This window comes from Apium graveolens, chromosome 9, assembly GCF_009905375.1.
Source record: "Apium graveolens cultivar Ventura chromosome 9, ASM990537v1, whole genome shotgun sequence".
NCBI classification, from domain to species: Eukaryota; Viridiplantae; Streptophyta; class Magnoliopsida; order Apiales; family Apiaceae; genus Apium; species Apium graveolens.
The window spans coordinates 233,418,385-233,426,549 of record NC_133655.1 but is presented as its reverse complement, the minus strand read 5'-3'; the positions used below and the strand labels follow the sequence as shown (position 1 = coordinate 233,426,549).

At 43.3% G+C, this 8,165-nt stretch overlaps 1 non-coding gene across 1 annotated transcript; it reads right to left on the bottom strand.

The window, feature by feature from the left end:
• Positions 1-965: 965 nt before the first annotated feature.
• Positions 966-1,072, bottom strand: LOC141687893 (small nucleolar RNA R71). Its single transcript, XR_012561372.1, has one exon. It is a non-coding gene; the product is annotated as a small nucleolar RNA R71 (small nucleolar RNA).
• Positions 1,073-8,165: the final 7,093 nt, after the last annotated feature.

The following is an 8,165-nucleotide window of genomic DNA, read 5'->3' as shown; positions in this document are numbered from 1 at the left end:
GGTAATAACAATGGCTATAGAAGGAAGTAATAATGAAGTTGTGATCTCATGAGTGTTTTATTATTGATAAATTGAAGTGTTAGTTAAGTGGTTAATTAAGTAGTTAATTATAGTTAATATTTAATCAATAATTTTAAGTGTTATTATCTTAACATTGAGAAGTAATCATACATTGGTGAGTGAGTTAAATTAGACAATAAATTAGTCTGAGTCTCTGAGGGAACGAACTAGAAAGTATTCTATATTACTTGCGAACGCGTATACTTGCGTGAATATTAGTGCGTGATTTCGCCCTAACAAGTTTTTGGCGCCGCTGCCGGGGACTCGGCGTATTTGTTTAGTTTATGTACTTACCATCAATGGTCATTAGGACTCAGTGATTAGGACGTAGTAGTTAATTACTCTTTCCGGTTGTGTTTCAGGTACTTTAGCAAACGTTTATGCAAACTCGTTCTCGTGCTCGCAAGAGGACCTTAGATACAGCTGAGGAGAAAGACGAAGTTCTTGATACACCGGAGAAGTTAGATTTTGAGGATTCGGATTCAGGAACTGAGCAGAAAGAACCAGTAAACATGGGAGATCATATTGTTCAAGCTGATCCAACTCTTATAGATTTTTCTCGGCCTAAAATTGATGACATTCAGTCAAGCATCCTTCATCCGGCTATTCAAGCTAACACCTTTGAAATCAAGCCGGGCACTATTCAGATGGTGCAGAATTCTGTTTCTTTTGGAGGAGCGGCAACTGAAGACCCCAACATGCACATAAGGAATTTTGTCAAGATTTACAGCACTTTTAAGTATAATGGCGTGACTGATGAGGCTATCAAGTTGAGACTTTTCCCATTCTCACTGAGGGATAAGGCTAAAGACTGGTTATATTCTGAACCAGCTGGGTCAATCACTACGTGGCAAGATCTTGTGCAAAAGTTTCTGGTGAAGTTTTATCCAATGGCAAAGACTGCTGCTATGAGGAGTGCTCTTACTCAGTTTGCGCAGCAACCTACAGAATCTATGTGCGAGGCTTGGGAACGCTACAAGGAAATGTTGAGAAAATGTCCACATCATGGAATGCCGGATTGGATGGTAATCACTGGTTTTTATAATGGTTTGGGGGCTCAATCTCGGCCCATGCTCGATGCAGCAGCTGGAGGCGCCTTATGGGCTAAAAGCTATACTGAGGCGTACAATCTTATTGAGACGATGGCTGCAAATGAGCATCAAAACCCAACTCAGAGGATGACATCAGGCAAGGTAGCAGGTATTCTGGAAGTTGATGCAGCCACCGCTATTGCAGCCCAGCTCCAAGCGCTATCAATGAAGGTTGATTCTTTGGCTACATATGGAGTTAATCAAATAGCTATGGTTTGTGAGCTTTGTGCAGGTTCTCATGCTACGGATCAGTGTTCTCTTGTCAACGAATCTGTTCAGTATGTGAATAATTATCAGCGACAACAGCAGCCTGTGCCAGCGACCTATCATCCTAACAACAGAAATCATCCAAATTTCAGCTGGGGAAATAATCAGAATGCTATTCAGCCACCATATCAGCGAGGAGTGAGTAAACAGTTTAACCCACCTGGATTCCAGCAACCACAGCAGTATGCTACAAGACAATCGTATCCTCAACAGGGAAGTGCAGCTGCACCTACTAGTGCTGATTTTGAGGAACTTAAGCTGTTGTGCAAGAGTCAGGCGGTTTCTATCAAGACCTTGGAAAATCAAATCGGTCAATTAGCCAATGCAGTGCTCAATCGTCAACCTGGCACTCTTCCCAGTGACACGGAAGTACCAGGTAGGAAGGAAGCTAAATAGCAAGTCAAGGCTATTACCTTAAGGTCTGGAAAAGTAGCTGATGCTGAAAAGGCAAAAGAAGTCGAAGCTGAAGTTCGAGATGAAGAATCTAAGCAAAGGGAGAAAGTGGCGGAACCAAGGAAGACTACTGTTGAACACACTCTGCCTGAGGCTAATACAGGGGAGAAACAGCTCTATCCTCCACCACCTTTTCCTAAGAGATTGCAGCAACAAAAGCTGGATCGACAGTTCGGGAAGTTTCTAGAGGTGTTCAAGAAACTTCACATCAATATACCTTTCGCTGAGGCTCTGGAACAAATGCCTAGTTATGCGAAGTTTATGAAGACTATTCTTTCAAGGAAGGTGAAACTGGATGACCTTGAAACCGTTGCTCTCACGGAAGAATGCAGCGCGGTTCTGCAACAAAAGTTACCACCAAAACTGAAAGATCCGGGAAGCTTCACCATTCCTTGCACCATTGGCAATCTAACTTTTGACAAGTGCCTTTGTGATTTAGGAGCAAGCATTAATCTGATGCCATTGTCGATCTTTAAAAAGCTGGACCTACCTGATCCAAAACCCACATACATGTCGCTACAATTGGCGGACCGTTCCATTACTTACCCAAGGGGCATAGTTGAGGATGTGCTCGTCAAGGTGGATAAGCTCTTCTTTCCTGCTGATTTTGTTATTCTGGATTTTGAGGAAGATAAAAAGATTCCCATAATCTTGGGGAGGCCTTTCTTGGCGACTGGACGTACCTTGATAGATGTGCAAAAAGGAGAACTTACTATGCGGGTTCAAGACCAGGATGTGACCTTCAACGTATTCAAGGCAATGAAATTCCCTACAGAAGATGAGGAGTGCTTAAAAGTAGATGTGATTGATTCTGCGGTTACTTCGGAACTCGATCACATGCTAATGTCTGATGCATTGGAAAAGGCCTTAGTGGGGGAATTTGACAGTGATGATGAAGATAGCAACGAGCAATTACAATATCTGAACGCTTCTCCCTGGAAGCGAAAGCTAGATATACCATTTGAATCTCTTGGTACTTCTGACCTCAAAAACGCTGAAGGGAAGCTCAAACCATCAATAGAGGAAGCGCCTACCTTAGAGCTCAAACCATTACCTGAACACTTGAGGTATGCCTTTTTAGGTGATTCATCTACGTTACCTGTTATTATTTCAGCTGACCTTTCAGGTAGTGAGGAAGACAAGCTCTTAAGGATTTTGAGAGAATTTAAATCGGCTATAGGATGGACTATAGCAGACATCAAGGGGATAAGTCCCTCATATTGTATGCATAAAATTCTGTTAGAGGAAGGTAGTAAGCCAACTGTGGAACAGCAGCGAAGACTGAACCCAATCATGAAGGAGGTGGTGAAGAAAGAAATTCTGAAATGGCTAGATGCAGGCATCATTTATCCTATTTCTGACAGCTCGTGGGTGAGCCCTGTACAATGTGTTCCTAAGAAGGGAGGTATCACTGTGGTCGCAAATGAAAAGAATGAGCTCATCCCTACTCGAACAGTTACAGGATGGAGAGTATGCATGGATTATAGAAAATTGAACAAAGCCACAAGAAAGGATCACTTCCCTCTCCCATTCATTGATCAAATACTTGACAGATTGGCGGGACATGAGTATTTTTGTCTTCTGGATGGGTATTCCGGGTATAATCAGATTTGTATTGCACCAGAGGATCAGGAAAAGACTACCTTCACTTGTCCATTTGGCACATTTGCTTTTTGTAGAGTTTCGTTTGGGTTATGTGGCGCCCCGGCCACCTTTCAGAGATGTATGATGGCTATATTCTCTGACATGATTGGAAATAACGTCGAAGTGTTCATGGATGACTTCTCCGTCTTTGGACACTCATATGATGAATGCTTGAATAATCTGCGCGCAGTACTCAAAAGATGCGTGGAAACTAATTTGGTGCTTAATTGGGAGAAATGTCATTTTATGGTGCGTGAAGGCATTATCCTTGGGCATAAGGTCTCTAGCAAAGGTCTGGAGGTGGACAAGGCCAAGGTGGGAGTCATTGAAAATCTTCCCCCACCTAATTCAGTGAAAGGAATCCGTAGTTTTCTCGGTCATGCGAGTTTTTATCGGCGATTCATTAAGGACTTTTCAAAGATATCTAAGTCGTTGTGCAATTTACTTGAGAAAGATGTGCCTTTCAAATTTGATGATGAATGTTTGGCAGCATTCGAGACTCTCAAGGAGAGTTTGATCATGGCACCAGTTATTACAGCACCAGATTGGACAGAACCGTTTGAGATGATGTGTGATGCGAGTGACTATGCGGTAGGTGCAGTTCTGGGACAGCGCAAGAAAAATCTCTTCCATGTGGTCTACTATACGAGTAAGACTTTAAATGGGGCCCAATTGAACTACACCACTACTGAGAAGGAGCTTTTGGCTATAGTCTTTGGCTTTGAGAAATTTCGATCTTATCTGCTTGGTACGAAAGTGACAGTATTCACTGATCATGCAGCTATTCGCTATCTGGTTTCTAAGAAGGATTCGAAGCCGAGACTCATTCGTTGGGTGCTTTTACTTCAGGAATTTGAGTTAGAGATCAAAGATAGAAAAGGTATCGAGAATCAAGTAGCTGACCATCTCTCTAGGTTGGAGAATCCCGATTCTACTTCACAAGATAGGACGTTAATCAATGAATCTTTTCCGGATGAGCAGTTGTTTGCAATTCAGGAGGAAGAACCATGGTTTGCAGATATTGTAAACTATCTTGTCAGCAATATAATGCCTCCCAATTTGACATCCGCGCAAAAGAAGAAGTTTCTGCATGAGGTAAAGTGGTATATGTGGGATGAACCATATTTGTTTAGACAGGGAGCTGACCAGATCATCAGGAGATGTATCTCGTTCTGTGAGACGGAGGGGATATTACGAGACTGCCATTCCACGGTTTATGGTGGACACTATGGAGGTGAGAAAACGGCAGCTCGTATTCTGCAAGCAGGTTTTTTCTGGCCCACCTTGTTCAAGGATGCTCATCAGTTTGTTTTAAGGTGTGATCGTTGCCAAAGAGTGGGAAATTTGTCTAGGAAGGATGAGATGCCATTAAATGTGATGCTTGAAGTCGAGGTCTTTGATATATGGGGAATCGATTTCATGGGGCCTTTTATCTCGTCTTGCAATAATTAGTACATCTTGCTGGCAGTCGATTATGTCTCAAAATGGGTCGAAGTTAAAGCTTTACCGACAAATGATGCAAAGGCAGTGCTAAATTTTCTTCATAAGCAAATTTTCACAAAGTTTGGAACACCTCGGGTAATCATAAGTGATGAAGGATCGCATTTTTGCAACCGTAAGTTCACTTCTATGATGCAGCGATATAATGTGAATCATCGAGTAGCTACTGCCTATCATCTGCAAACAAATGGTCAAGCGGAAGTGTCTAACAGAGAGATAAAGCGCATTCTAGAGAAGGTTGTTTGTTCGTCAAGGAAGGATTGGTCTTTAAAGCTCGATGAAGCTGTTTGGGCTTACAGAACAGCATACAAAACTCCACTTGGGATGTCACCGTTTCAGTTGGTATACGGTAAGGGATGTCATCTACCGGCGGAGCTTGAGCATAAGGCCTACTGGGCATTGAAAAAATTGAACCTGGATTTAGATGCAGCTGGTAAGAAAAGAATGCTTCAGCTTAATGAACTTGATGAATTTCGACTTCAAGCGTACGAGAATAACAAAATGTATAAGGAAAAGGTGAAAAGGTGGCACGATAGGAAGCTACATCCTAAGTTGTTTATGCCAGGGCAACAAGTTCTGTTATTCCACTCTCGGCTCCGAATTTTTCCTGGGAAGTTGAAATCAAGGTGGTCTGGACCTTTTATTGTCAAAACTGTGTTTCCACATGGAGCGGTGGAAATTTTTTAGAATGATTCGGACCAAGCATTCAAGGTTAACGGTCAGCGGTTGAAGCACTACTATGGGGACATGGCAAACCGAGAGGTGGTTAGTGCCATTTTGTTGACTACGTGAGAAAGGAACGGAACGTCAAGCTAATGACGAAAAAGAAGCGCTGCGTGGGAGGCAACCCATGAATTGTTGTTACAGGAACCCTTAGAAGTTAATAACCTATCCAAAAACACAAAAAAATCAGAAAACAGGGGCTGAAAAAAAAATTTCCAGAGACCCTCTGCGCGCCCGCGCAGCTATGCTGAGCGGCCGCGCAGCTTGCTGCGCGCCCGCGCAGAAATGCTGAGCGGCCGCGCAGGGGTCGAGTTCCAGAAATTTTTTTTACAGTTCAGAAAAAAAAAAAAACACAAAAACCCATTACAGCCCATAAACCCACGAATTCTTTTCCCATTACCCCATGATTTTATCCCTCAACCCCACTCCTAATCTAATTTAACCTACTCCACACCCTATATATACATACACATATCCTACATATCTCCCACAACTTCCTACACTTAAACCCTCTCATAAACATCAAAAATCAGTTCTTACACACTTTTATTCACAAATCAATGGCACCCAAGAGAGCACGCACTATTGACAGCAGCAGCACAGTTCCTACTGCTGATTCATCAAGGGGTACTGCTGCAAGGCCTCGGTTAACTGACAGAGCCGCGGAGGAGGAGTACACTAGGCTGTTGGGGAAGCCGATTCTGAAAGAAAGGGGGTTTTTACCATCAGGGAGGGATGGTGAGTTGTTGCCCATGATTGCAGAGAAGGGGTGGATAGCTTTTTGTGAGTCACCCGAAGCAGTACCGATGAGTGTTGTTCGCGAGTTCTACGGGAACGCGAAGGCTGAAAAGAATGGGTTTTCTGTAGTTCGGGGGCTGACGGTTGATTATCATCCTGCGGCGATTCGCCGAGTGATTGGACAGCGAGAGAGGAAGCCCGAGGAGGAGAAGTGGAATGAAAAGACTGCTGAGGATTTTGACTTGGATTTAATTTGTGCGACTCTCTGTCGACCGGGCACAGTTTGGAACCGCAGTCCAGCCAATAATGAGTATCGTCACTTTCCGGCGATCGCCATGAACAGGTATGCCCGTGCATGGAACGCATTTATATGTGCTAATATTTTGCCTTCTTCACATGCACACGAGGTCACAGTTGAGAGAGCACAGTTGTTGTGGGGAATTCTGAATGAGGAATACTATGTGGACCTTGGTGAGTTTATCTACCAAGGAATTCTGAAGTTTTTGAGGGGAGCAAAGCATATGAACATCCCTTATGCATCCACGGTTACAAAGCTATGCCGTGCAGTAGGAGTGAACTGGTCGGCTCATGAGCAGTTGCAGTTGCCAGCAGCTCCTATAGATTCTGGCACTCTGAATGGGATGCAGGAGTGGACCGGTGGTGAGCCTGAGGAGCTTGGGCTGGGTTATCGTCTTCCAGGAGGGCGTCCAGCACGAGGTGCTACTATGGCCAGGCCAGGGCGTGGTGAGGCTAGTTCTTCGAGAGCTCAGGAGGGTGCTGGGATGGGTGATGCCCAGTATAGGAGGCTTTCACGGCGGATGGATGCCATGTATGAGACGCAGAGCAGGTTTGCTCAAGAGCTCACCCTTGCATTAGGGACTGCTTTTCGAGGCCTTGGAGCTGATATCCAGTGGTCAGTTTTTGGTGAGGACTCTGCATACCCGCCGCCTGATACTCCACCCACTGAGGGTGATGATGATGATGACTCCGAGTAGGTATACCCTGTGTTCCTTTCTACTACCTTCACTGGGGACAGTGAAGATTTTAAGTTTGGGGGTGGTAGTTAAGGAATATTTTGTGTGTGTCATATAGTTGCATATTCATGATAGTTAGTTCATATAGTCGCATAATTTTTTGCCATATAGTTTTTTTTTATGTATAGCTTTATTTGTTTGTCATATCATATAGCTCATGCATATACCATGATCCCTTTTGCAATGATTTATCGACTGAATTGTGATATTAATGCGAGTGTAGTGATAGCATTAAAGTGATATTAAGTTGTGTAGGTTGATATGCATGCTAGAAGCACTTGTATTGTCACTAAGTCTTAGAGAATGCTGAAGGACTAGATTGTTGTTATGATCTGATTATTTTCGAGGATAATCTATTTATTATGCTTAGAATTTGATAATAGGTTCTTAGTGGTAAAGGCATAAAAAAAGAAAAAAAAATGGAGTAAAATTGGAATTTGTTGCTAGTTGTGGCTAGGCGTCAAATGGCTAGTAGCCGGCTCGCATGTTATGCGAGTAGTCTAGGGTTGAGCAAGATGGAGCGAAACGCACTTGCTCAGAGTTTAAAAAAAAAATTGTGTAATTGATCAAGAGTGGGCTCTTTGGTATTCGAGTTATTAAGTTCTTAGGGGACTTTGTGCCTAGTGACCTAAGGCTTTTAGAGTCTGGGATCCGC